Here is a 12,494-nt window from a genome sequence, read left to right on the forward strand (position 1 = left end):
AAATGTCCCTCAGCTGATGAATGAATAAAGATGATGTGGTTTATATATACATTGATATACTACTTGGCCATGAGAAAGAATGAAATCCTGCCATTTGCAGCAATGTGGATGGAACTAAAGGGTATTATGCTGAGTGAAATAAGTCAGTCAGGGAAAGATAGATACCGTAAGTTTTCACTCATATGTGGAACAGGAGAAACTTATCAGAGGACTATGGGGGAAGAGAAGGGGAAAACATAATTACAGAGAGGAAGGGAGGCAAGGCATAAGAGACTCTTCAATACTGAGAACAAACTGAGGGTTGATGGCGGGAGGGCGAGGGAGAGGGGAAAATGGGTAACAGGTATTGAGGAGGGCACTTGTTGGGATGAGCACTGGGTGTTCTATGTAATCAGTGAATCACAGGAATCTACCCCAAAACCAAAAGCACACTGTATACACTGTATGTTAGCCAACTTGACAATAAATTACATTATAAATAAATAAATAAATAAATAAATAAATAGCTTCTACCTGAAGGTAAGGATTTGTGTGTGTGTTTCTTTGATTATTAATCTTTCTGATAAGAATTCAGTTCTTGTACATAGCAGTAACATACCACTTACAATGAGTTTAATTTAAACCCTATTAGCTAAAAACATGTTTTCTGGCAGCTAACATTTTCTCAAAAAGAAGATAATCTCTTATTTAATTACTTGCAAAAATGGTAATTCATATACATTCTAATGAGAATTTTCATAGCAGTTAAATGACAACTCACCGAAGGAACACAGATCTAATTTTAGTAATAATTATCCAAGAAGAGGAAACATTAAAAACAGGTTTTGATTCTAACATATTCCCAGAGTGTCATCTTTTTTTAGGTGCCCCAATTAAGTGGAAGACATATTGATCGATAGCACATAAGCAGAGGAAGAAAAGGAGCATAAACTAATGGTCATATGAACTTGAACTTGGTTTTAAATCCCACCTCAGCTACATACTTACCACTTGCCCTTGGGCTGTAACCTATAAAACTGTAGTAGTAGTAGTAGTAGTAAAATCCTATAAGACTATCAGTTTGATGCTATTATATGTGAGCTTAATCCACAGTACCCTTTCAACCACAGCTATTATTAGTAAAAAGAATAAAGAAGCCATTTAATTTAGAAGAAAAAAAACACAAAGGTATTCTCTTTGGTGATAGGAATTTATTGTGAAGGAAAGCAGAAATCATGTCAGCAACCTATGTAGTCAATCTGGACTCTGGTTTATTTAAGATTGGGATATGTATCAGTCCTCATGCAAAACCAAAATAATAGCTCAGTCTTTTTTTTTTATTTTCTTAATGTTCATTTATTTGTTTTTGTGAGAGAGAGAGAGAGAGAGAGAGAGAGAGAGAAACCCAGGCAGGCTCTGCACTATCAGCACAGAGCCCAACAAACCGTGAGATCATGACCTGACCCAAAACCAAGCATCTGACACTTAACAGACTGAGCCACCCAGGTGTCCCAATAGCTCAGTCTTTTAAGACACAACCTGGGTTCCAGGAGCCCTCCTGCTTTGTGAGCATTGATGCTTTCCAAGAGAAAAGATCTGAACAGCTCAATTAGTTACTATCCAATATGAAGCACAATCTAGGCCCAGGTCCTTGACAAACAACATCTTTATTTTCTACTTAGGCATGAAAGCTCATCCCTGGCCCAGTCAGTCAAAACCAGAGAATGACAGACAGCTTCACTGATTAATCATGATACACACTGTACCATGGCAGTTTAGGCAGAAAGCAGGGGAGAATGCTATTTTCCCCAGCAGCAGGATGTGGGCATGGCCAGCATACGAATCTTCATGAATATATCTCTAGTACAAAAGTCCAACTGGAAAATTTAAAATATAACTACAAAGTCTAGGAATTGACTGTAATCGGTTCACTCGGGTTCTGTCTTCCTACACAGTGGCCTAAAACTCTAAGAAGTAAGCTGGAGCAATCACAGGGCTCAGATCATGTGTTTGCCTTCTCTTAGGGCCCACCACTTCCTGCTGCCTGATGTCCAATGTCTGAATACTATTGTTTCACATATTTTGTCTTTCTTTTTTAAAGCATAGTCAAAAAGATAAAGGTGGTCCTTGTTACTCCGTGCTGTCTAAAAGCAGAACTCAGCCCTGTATATTTGATCAATATGTTTTGAAAAATATAAAATCTCAAAAGTATGGCAAGGGGGGAAAGGATGCCTGAGTGGATGTTGAAATTCTCAAAGGAGGTTAAATTTTAGATAAATTCGTCTTCGACAAATTGGTTCAAGGCAAAAACAATCTGTGTCTCAGTTTTCATTTAAGCTATTATTTTTCTATCTGAAAATGATGGTAGCATCCCAAGAAGCAGTAAAGAGCTAACTGGAACTTCAGTCACACGTGAAAAATAGCAGCCTACCTCCATGGTCTGCTGAATGCTGCGTTTTTCCAGGTCCTTCTCAGACAGGGCCCAAGAAAGATGGATTGTTGGTGTCAGTTTGACCGCAAGCCTCTTAGAATCTTTTTTAAATCAAACGTGTAGATTGGACCACAGGACAGTAAGGAGGAAGGAGAGGGTACTAATAATCCAAAGAAATTCAGAGAAGTGATAGAATTCCATAAAGGTAAAGCTTCTGTAAACTTTAACTGTAATTGCCTTCAGAGACACAAATCTAGACAAAGTCCACCTCGACAGAAGAGCCTACAGAAATTCTATTGACATTTAGTTTCTAGAGGCAAAATACAACGAATCTTCAACCCGCTAGCGGGTAAAAAGAAGTGTCCACAGGTCACAGAGCCATTGCTTCATTTCCTCCCAGGAGACAAACCGTTCTGCAAAGGAGTCCTAGCCTTCGCTAGGATTCTATATTCCCAATTACTATCAGACCCTGTGCTACATCCTGGAGATACGATTCCAATGAAGACATTACTCGCATATTTTTCTTTTCTTCTCAACCCCATGGGGAGAATGGGCCTGCCAAGCCTGCCTGACAAAACTAATTCCTAGAGCTTATTGAGAAGAAATTAAGTCCTACAATTCAGGGATTTTTTTGTTTTTTTGTTTTTGTTTTTGAGTCTTGCTTGAAAGAATAAAAAGCTATTGAAAGTATAAGTATTACCCTGCAACTCCTTGCCCCAACCAGTTTCAGGCAGTCAAGCTGGAAAGGTTTAGTGCCTATTACTGGACAGCTGTCCATCCCCTCTACTTACTCCTGGCGACCAGCGGTGAAGGTGCTACCTGGAAAGTGGTTTGCTGAGCTCTCTCATCCAACACCTTCCTTACCCACATCCTTTTCCCCCCCTATCTCAAGGAAACTTCACATCTTTGTATCCCTCCATCTCTTGCTCTAAATAGAAACTGTTATATTTATGAGCACCTGGGTGGTTCAGTCAATTAAGCATCCAAGTCCTGATTTCAGCTCAGGTCATAATGTCATGGTTCATGGGTTCAAGTCCCACATTGGGCTCTGCACTGACAGCATGGAGCCTGCTTGGGATTCTCTCTCTCTCCCTCTCCTCCCTTCCCTTCCCTTCCCCACCATGCTCACTCACTCTCCCTCTCAAAATAAATAAGTAAACTTAAAAAAAAAACTGTCACATTTATTTTATTTTTAGTTTTGTAATTTTAGAATTACAACTTTATTGTGTTCAATTATTTAGCATAGCAAATACAACTTCACTTATGTGTTGGGTTAAATTAGTTCAGGAGATTGCTCCTGTGCCCTACATGAGTCGGTGGTAAAACCTATCCTAAGTTTCCAAACCATAATGCACAAAAGAACAAAAGCCAAGCTAAGGATGTACTGTGATGTTCTGTGTCCATATATGCAACCTTCCTTATAGATTTTATGTGTGCTTGCCCTGCGTGTCTCATGAATATGGGGAAGGATGCAATATGGTCAGGTCAAGAAGGGAACACACAGACATGCTTGAAAGCATGAACACTTTGTAAAGGAATCTTGTACACTCAAATTCTAAAACTTTGAGCAAAATAATTCAGAGAGAGCCTATAAATGAATGGCCTCCTTCAATGAAACAAATTATAAAATGCCTAAGGTTATAGAAGTGGAATGCTCTAGAAAGAAAGATCTTCAGGTGAGAGGAATTATAATTTAAATTAGCCCTGAGTTTCTCACCTCAGGTTATTTTGCCTTTCAAGCTGTGCTGTTTCACTGTAGTCACTAGTTTCTCGTGGCTGGTTAATCTAAATAAAATTTAAAATTTAGTTCCTCAGACAAGCTGGTCACATTTCAAATGCTCAGGAGCTAAGGGTTAGTGGCTATCGTATTGGACAGAACAGATGTGGCATGTTCCCTTTGTCAGGGAAAGTTCAGTTGGACAGCACTACGCTAGAATCCTTATTGGATTACCAACTTCCATGAGTTCACCAAGTGTCTAGTATGGACAAAAATACTTACACTTAGCAGAGACGTGAAAATGGTATCAAGAGAATGTCATTCAATACTAAAGGAAAAGTGGAAAATTATTCTAGACAGTAACAAAGGACTGAAAATAGTTACATTCAGAGTAGAGGTTTCTGATATTCCAAGTAAAAAAAAACAAAAACAAAAAACTTCACAGATCATGGCTTCCATTCCTACCCTGAAGAGTGAGTCCCATCTTCCCGGGCCCCCTCAAAACTAATTTATAGCAAAACTTTTGTTCTGATTCCTACGTAAGCACAGGTTAATTTCTTATGGCCTCCCCATTATTCCTGAAATATCACAGACAACCAACAAAAAAGCTTTACAAGTCAGTTTATCTACCTGTAGTGCATGACCTCATCCTCAGTTTTATCTGAATGTTGTCAGCTGAGGTTATTAAAGCTCTAACCCAGTGATTCTTAATCTTATTTTCACCTTAACACAAACAAGGAACAATACTTCCTTCTAGTAAGAATCCTCACAAGGATGACTCTCAACCCAGGGGGTGGGACCACCAAATCTTTATAAATAAACCTGTTGTGTATTTTCAGAAATCCACCCAAGTAATTCCGATATGCTTGTCTGGGAGGGGAAACACCCAACTTCATTAAGAATGACTATTACAGGGGCACCTGGGTGGCTCAGTTGGTTAAGCATCCAACTCTTGGTTCGAGCTGAGGTCATTATCTCACAGTCTGTGGCTGCATTGGACTCTGCACTGACAGCATGGAGGCTGCTTGGGATTCTCTCTCTCAATCTCTTTCTCTCTCTCTCTCTCTCTGCCTCTCTCCTGCTCACATTCTCTCTCCCTCTCTCTCTCTCCCTCTCTCTCTCTCTCCCTCTCTCTCTCTCTCTCTCTCTCTGTCTCTCTCAAAATAAATACATAAACTTAAAAAAAAAGAAAGACTATTGCAAAGTTTCTCATAACAAAACTCTGGCAAGTTCTAAGCCTTCCCACCATTCCCAGATTATCAGTTTTTCCCTGCAATATTGTGTAAGCGTATTCATATAAAGGTCCTATACTTGTTTACCTGAAATTAGTCTTATACATTAATAGCTCCACATATAACAGTAAAATCACTATATAATGACTAATATTCTTTTAAAGTAAAAATCATTTCAATACTCACATATGGATAAATAATAAGATCTTTCACATATCTTTTGTCTTTCTGAATCCCTTCCTGCAATGATTTGCAACACCCCACACTTTTATACTACACTGAATGCCAGGCATAAGTCAATGGACAGCAAGGGCCCAAATGAGGTACAGAAAAGCCTACCACAAAGACTAGAAGACACACTAGTGGTAGATGTAGGTATTTCAGTTAAGTCCAAGGAGAATTATGTAAAATTGTTTCTACCACACTGAGTCAGCTATAATGAGAACATTCCTTTATCAAAGAGGACCCATGTTGGTCCCAATATGAAGAGACTGATGGTATATTCTATTGTAAATGAATATCATTAACAAAGTGTTAACTGAATGACTATCATTAACAGTGTCCCCTGTGTTTTATATATGTAACTGAAGGAACACACATGACATACTCATGTCCTTTGAGGTTTACTACTGACAAGGTGGTAATAAATACTTATACCACCTTTTTTTCCCCACACATTAATTAATAAGAATTAAGGAGGATGCCATGCCAAAGAATTGAACATGGGCTAAAGCAAAAAAAAAAAAAAAAAACACACTAAAAAAAGTCCATTTCAAAGCTTCTCTTCAGACATTTATGTAGCTAAAGCTGATAATAGGAATACCCAAATTTCTCTGTCTGGCAGATCAAGGACACAGAGCTCTAGCCCCATGTCCAACCATCATCTGTAGCCAGAAGACAGACACTGAGATTCTTCTGTGTGACAATATGAAGAACTGTCTCCCAGGTGGAGATAATGGGTAGGGGACTCGATACAGAGTATGCTGTGTTTAGAAAATGTGTCTCTTCATTATTATGGAGTTAGGCTGATTGCTTCAAGAATTATTGCTTGCCTTTAGGAGATATGTATGATTGATTCCACTTACATAACATTCCAGAAGTAACAGAACTGTGATGGAGAATGGATCAATGCCTGCCAAGGATTAGGTTTGGGGGAGAGTGTGACTGCAAAGTGGAACCACAAGGGAGTTTCTTTGGGGCAATTAAGTTTGGTATCCCGATTGCGTACACACACAGCTTTGTAGGACTATATATAAAAAATTGCATATAAGAACTAGTGAAATCCAAATAAGGTCTGCAGTTTAGCAAATAGTTTTTATCAATGGCCTAGTTTTGATAATTATGCTACGGTTTTGTAAGTTATAATCACTGAGAGAAGATGGGTGAAGGATATATGGGAACTCTATTTTTGCAACTTCTATGTGAGACTGAAGCTACTTCTAAAATAATTTTTTAAAGAAAGATTTTTTAAAAAGTAAACCTAAGCCAAGAGTATATAGAAATGTATATAGAAGTATATAGGAATTTCTTGCATATTCTTGCAAATTTTCCATCAGTTTTAAGTTATATATGAAAATGTATAAGTTAACAAAAAATATGGTGGGTGGCTTATATAATCTCCAGAGAAACAGGCGCTGGGACCATGCAGCCAGGCTTTATGCCCAAATAAATGCCACAGAACTGGTCTAAGACATCTTTGCTGTGGTCACTGAACACAGCACTGCAGCTTCTGACCCAGGACCCAGACACCGGACACCTACTCACAAGCACACTGACATGGCTGTCTCCAGCAGGTGCCTCCAAAGATCCCTGAAGATCTGAGGGGTCCGACTTCATCACAGAAGTAGCTTCTGACTCTGTCTGTCTATCTGATGGATGGTGCTCAGGCCATGTGATAAAGTCCTAGCTGCAAAGGGTCATAAGAATGTCTCATATACTTTCAGAGTAAAGCGCAAGCTCTTCCTCAAAAGGTGGGCGACTTCCCCCAACATTGCAAGGAAAGTCCAAGACTGTGTCATCAAATGAATGACAAAGACCTACTACAAATAAATGGAAGCATGGCTTTTCCACATCTTTCTCCTGCTAAGGCCAATTGAGCCATAGTCCTAACCCTACTGAGAAGTTAATTCAGGGTAACTAGTGATGTCAGAAGCATAGGGTACAGGAGCAGGAAAGGATCTCTCAATAGGAATAACTCAGAGTTGAATGTAGGACTAATCTCTTTCGTTTATCAAATATACTTGAAAAGGCTGTTGATTCCTAAGGGGAAGGAAGCTAACACTTGCATGGTTTTTGCATATATAAATGTGTGTCAGGCTGAATTGGAAACTTATTTTCTCACCATCAAGTACATACAAACAAAATTTTCAGATCTCTAGCACAGAAAGTCAGACTTACCTCAATTTTTTTTTTCTTTTGCTGCTTGGGTAATTGGTAGCAAGAACACTCAGGAAATGATAAGAAAGGAAATGTCCAGAAATGAAGATGTGAGGGAGAAAGGGAATAAGAAATATTTTAAGAGGCTAAGACTTAAAGGGGCAATAAATAATACTCATAATGGTAGAACTGAGGCAAAATCACTGAAGAGATAGTGTTTGTTTTCCAAATACAAATGGCCTGTATGAAAACTATTCAGACTTAATAGAATAGAAATGCAAAAACAGGAGTCTAAGCCCCATTGAGTTTCATGAGAATCATGCACACTTTCAGTCAACCATCGATCCCTAATACAAATAGGAACTCTCCTAGAGCAAACCCTCTAATACCAGAGTATTCAACAATGACTACATTGTCATTGATCTTTCTAGAATAAACAACTAGAAGAGCCACTGTTCTTAATTATTTCATGCAAATAAGTGAACTGCACCAAAATGATGATAAACCATTACTGGCATGCACTGACCAATAATTAATATTATGCCACAACTTGTCTCCTCTTTCTGAGACCAAAGGTAGTACTCCATTATGAAATCAGCTGAGGGGACTTTTGACATTCAGAGCAAATATGTTTCTATCCTGAGAACATAATTAAATAACATACAAGTCAATTGCAAATTAATTTAATGTAATAGCGATATCTGCATATATTTTGTCTTTTGTTTTGAAATTTCTCAAGAATATTTGCCATAGGCATGTGTTTCTTTGATTAAAAAAAATTAAGTTCTGTTATTGTTAGTGGATCATAAAGTGAAATAAACCATTATTTAAATTATGGAACTATCAGGCAACACATAAATTTTAGGATATGCAAGATACTTTGATTACAATTTTTTTCCATTTTTATTTTTTTTAAGTTTATTCATTTCGAGAGAGACAGAGATAGTCACATGACCCTGTGATTATTTAACTTTTGGAAAAAATAATATTTGCCAATTGTCATAAACATCAAGTTTCTGTGCAGCCTGAGTACAAAATCAGGAGAGTTTAGCAAGAAACTTGACGTGTTACTGAGGGAAAGCTCATGGCTAAGTAGAGGCCAGGTGGACAGCCAACAAAAGCAGGTGGAATGAAATTTTGGGGTCCATCACACTCTGAAAGGCATTCTGGGGGTCTCCCAACTAACCCGTGGAAGCAAAGCTATGGTCCATGGTGTTGGATGATGGGATTAAGGAACTCAGTGAGTGAGCTGCTTTCCCTGGAGGGAAGGCAGGTCCTTAAAATCCAAACTTCCAAGCCTAGAAGCAAGAACTAACTTGAGTCTAAAGCAGAAGGTGAAAGGACATGGCAACAGAATGCTCTAAAGAAGCATTTCTGCTTCTCAGGTATTCATAGAGATATGTCTAGAAATATTCAGCCACCAGTGTGGAGTCCTGGTGACCAAGCTCCCCAGAGAGGACTAGAACATTAGCCAACAGAGTTCAGATTCAAGGTTAAACTCCTGTCCTTATGATAAACTGTATTGGAAACCAACAATGGTAATTAGGTCCAAATACCAGCAATCCAGACACATGAATGCAGTACAACAAAGCAGAACTGAGTAAGAAATGATCTGGATCTCAGATGGGTACACAAAGGCTTATCCAAAGTATGCTAGACATAAAATTCTAGATTTTAATATGCCAATAGGCCCGGTTCTTATTGACTCGTGAACTAACTGATTTTCATGGCTAGTAAAAAAGGCAGGCATTTGTGACTTAGTATTCTAGTCATTCACATTATAAGTGCATTTGACAAATATTTTAAAATATGAAAAATAAAATAAATATCTCATAATTCTATAAATACCATTAAACTTTATTTTTAGTATGTTTAATATTCTACATGCACACATACACATATACTATAATTTCAAAATAAGAATCTCTATTGTATTTGTGGAATGATCACATTATTGTAATTGCTTAGTTGCTTGTCTCCTCTGTCAAACAGGTGGAGGCAATATCTTACTTGCCCTAATTGTCTTTCTATCCAACGTTAACACCTAACACAGGAAGTCAGACATGATATAATGCATACTTCTATGGTTTTTTTTTAAATATGCTGAATTGCCCTTGTGACAGGTGTACCAATTTACAAACCCACAAGCAATTATGAGAGGTTCATTTCCCTTCATTCTTAACAAAACTGCATCTTATTGCTTTTGAAGAATCTTTGCCGTTTTGATGAGATTAATCTGCCCCTCATTTTTCTATATTGGCATTTCTAAGCTATGAACCTTGAATAATTTTCATATGGGTGATTTGTATTTGCTAAATAAATGCTACCTCTTCAACGATTTTGCCTCCATTCTGCAGCCACTAATATTCATTGCCCCTTGAACACTGAGGTAATAGTTTTATTTGTCCTTTTTCAGCCTCTCCTAAAACTAATGACACCTTTTGTTCACTTTGGTGCAATGCTTAGTAGGCATCCTGCGCATTGGACACCTAATCTGTGTACCGTGAAGCGAGTTCTGCCCCTGGAGTAAATAATAACTGATCTTAAAGCAACATCTTGGAGAGGAAAATCATAGGTACTGGTGACAAACAGATAGGAATTCAAATCCTGGCTTCTCTACTGATTCATTTGAGTGACCTTAAACAAGACAATCAACCCCTATGAGCTTCAAGTTCCTCATTTAGAAGAAATAATGCCAATTTGTCTTGCATAGTTGCTGCAAAGATCAAATGATATAAAATATGTAAAAGTACTATATAAATATAGGTTATGTTACTCTGGCTACTACTTTCCTTGAGGATAAATATTACATCCATCCTCTGTTTTGAGACAAATTGGCAAAGACAGCTTTCTTGTCAAGGCTAAAAATAAAACACAAGAGAGACTTGGTGTTGCCCAGGAGAATGTATGTGGCTATTGAAGTTTGCACTTTCTAAGGAAGCTAATAAAACTAAATAAGAACTTATTCCACTGACACCCTAATGTCATTCTCCGTAGTAACCCAATTTGCTCTACTTGTTTTTCTACAGAAGTGGAAATTTCTGTTGCAAAGAGAAGCACATTCAGCTTCCTCTCAGGGGTTATTCAAACGTGGAGGGCATTGACTGACATGAAGGAGCCTAGAGCTGAGAGAACGACTGGGAAAGAATCCTAAATGAGCTAGAACAATTGCCAGCCTGGCTTTCCTCTTTATAATTTTAGACTGCAAACAAAGAAACTTAAAAAAGTCTCTTGGATGCCATCTTCCTCTACAGGCTTTACACAGTCTAGACAAGAGCTTCTAACAATCATTCTTACCCTTGACTTCCTTACCATTGGGGGAAGTCTCTAATTTTCTCATACTGTAGTGCACAGTTCCCCCAACTGGTTAAAAACAGATTATGTTTATTTCCCATTCACTTTCAAATGCTTAAATATATGCCTTACAGTAATTTTGGAAGAAATAAAAGTATTCTGAAATCACGCTGTTGTATACCTTCCTCCTTAATTGAGATGGGGGAAATCACTCCAAAAAGAGTCTATAATAGAGTGGGGAGGGACCACCTAACTTCCTGTTTCCAAATTACGGCCCTCAGACTCCTCGAATCCTGTCAACTATTTTAAATGTTTCAAAAAGCAGGGTGGCGATTTTACATTTCCCTGCTATTACATTGCTCCCAATGATCTTAGCGGGACCTTTCTATCCACATCATATCAGGTACTCCACTTTGACTGAAAACTCTGTTTTACAGACATAGTTGTTATTGTAAAAATGAATCGTTATGATTTTATAGCAAAAACGTTGGTAAACAAACGACTCAAAATTAGTCCTTGCTGACTAAAGTGTTGGGGAAAACAATCTAGAGCACTGACCTAATTTTATAGATGAGGAAGCGTAGACTCAATATTACACATGGGATTGGGACAGCTCATGACTGGGACTTGGATATCCTGACTCCTAATCCAACACTTTTCCCTCCAGCTCAAAATCAGTATTTGCATAGAGTTGAAAAGGGGACTCCTAAATAAGAGCAAAAAATAAAGAAGACCCTGGGTCTTTATTTATAAATTCAATAGCCAGCTATTGGCCCTACTGTGTGCATGCTGTGGCCATGCTTCCCTTTGTTGGAGAATACAAAGGTAAGTGAGACAAATTCCTTGCCCTTAAAGAATCTAAAGCCCAAAGGGGATAATGTGTTTGCATAAATAAGGACTGCAAAGAATAAAATGGTAGTGTCTGACAAAAAGATAAAGATGAGGCACTCTTGAGGTTAACGAAAAATAGACCATGTGGGTTTCAAGTCAAAAAACGTGTTAATATATTAAAAGGCATGTCCCATTCAAAACGCCCAGCTATACTAAATATTGGCCAGTGTTCACCTTTCAATGCAAATTCTTCTCTTTCTATCCTTTTCCTTTAATTCCTGACATAAAAGTTTTACATATCCTTAAATTAAGGTTCAGTTTCAAATATCAGCTGCTCTATGTGTTTTTTCCTAATCATCTTGGTCATAACCAACTTCTATAAACTCTGAGAGCATTGAGCATTTCCACCTCACACACAGCACGTTATTATCTAAAGCCTACTATTGTAGTTACTCATATATAGGTATTTTGGTCCTGCCTACCTTTCTGACTTCGTATCTTAGAACTTTATCATATTCTCTCTATATTCAGATCAAAATATGAGGCGCTTGGGTGGCTCAGTCGGTTAAGCATCCGACTTCGGCTCAGGTCATGATCTCACGGTTTGTGGGTTCAAGCCCTGCGTCGAGCTCTG

The sequence above is a fragment of the Hyaena hyaena genome, unplaced genomic scaffold, assembly GCF_003009895.1.
Source record: "Hyaena hyaena isolate Hyena2069 unplaced genomic scaffold, ASM300989v1 scaffold_488, whole genome shotgun sequence".
Classification (NCBI taxonomy): Eukaryota; Metazoa; Chordata; class Mammalia; order Carnivora; family Hyaenidae; genus Hyaena; species Hyaena hyaena.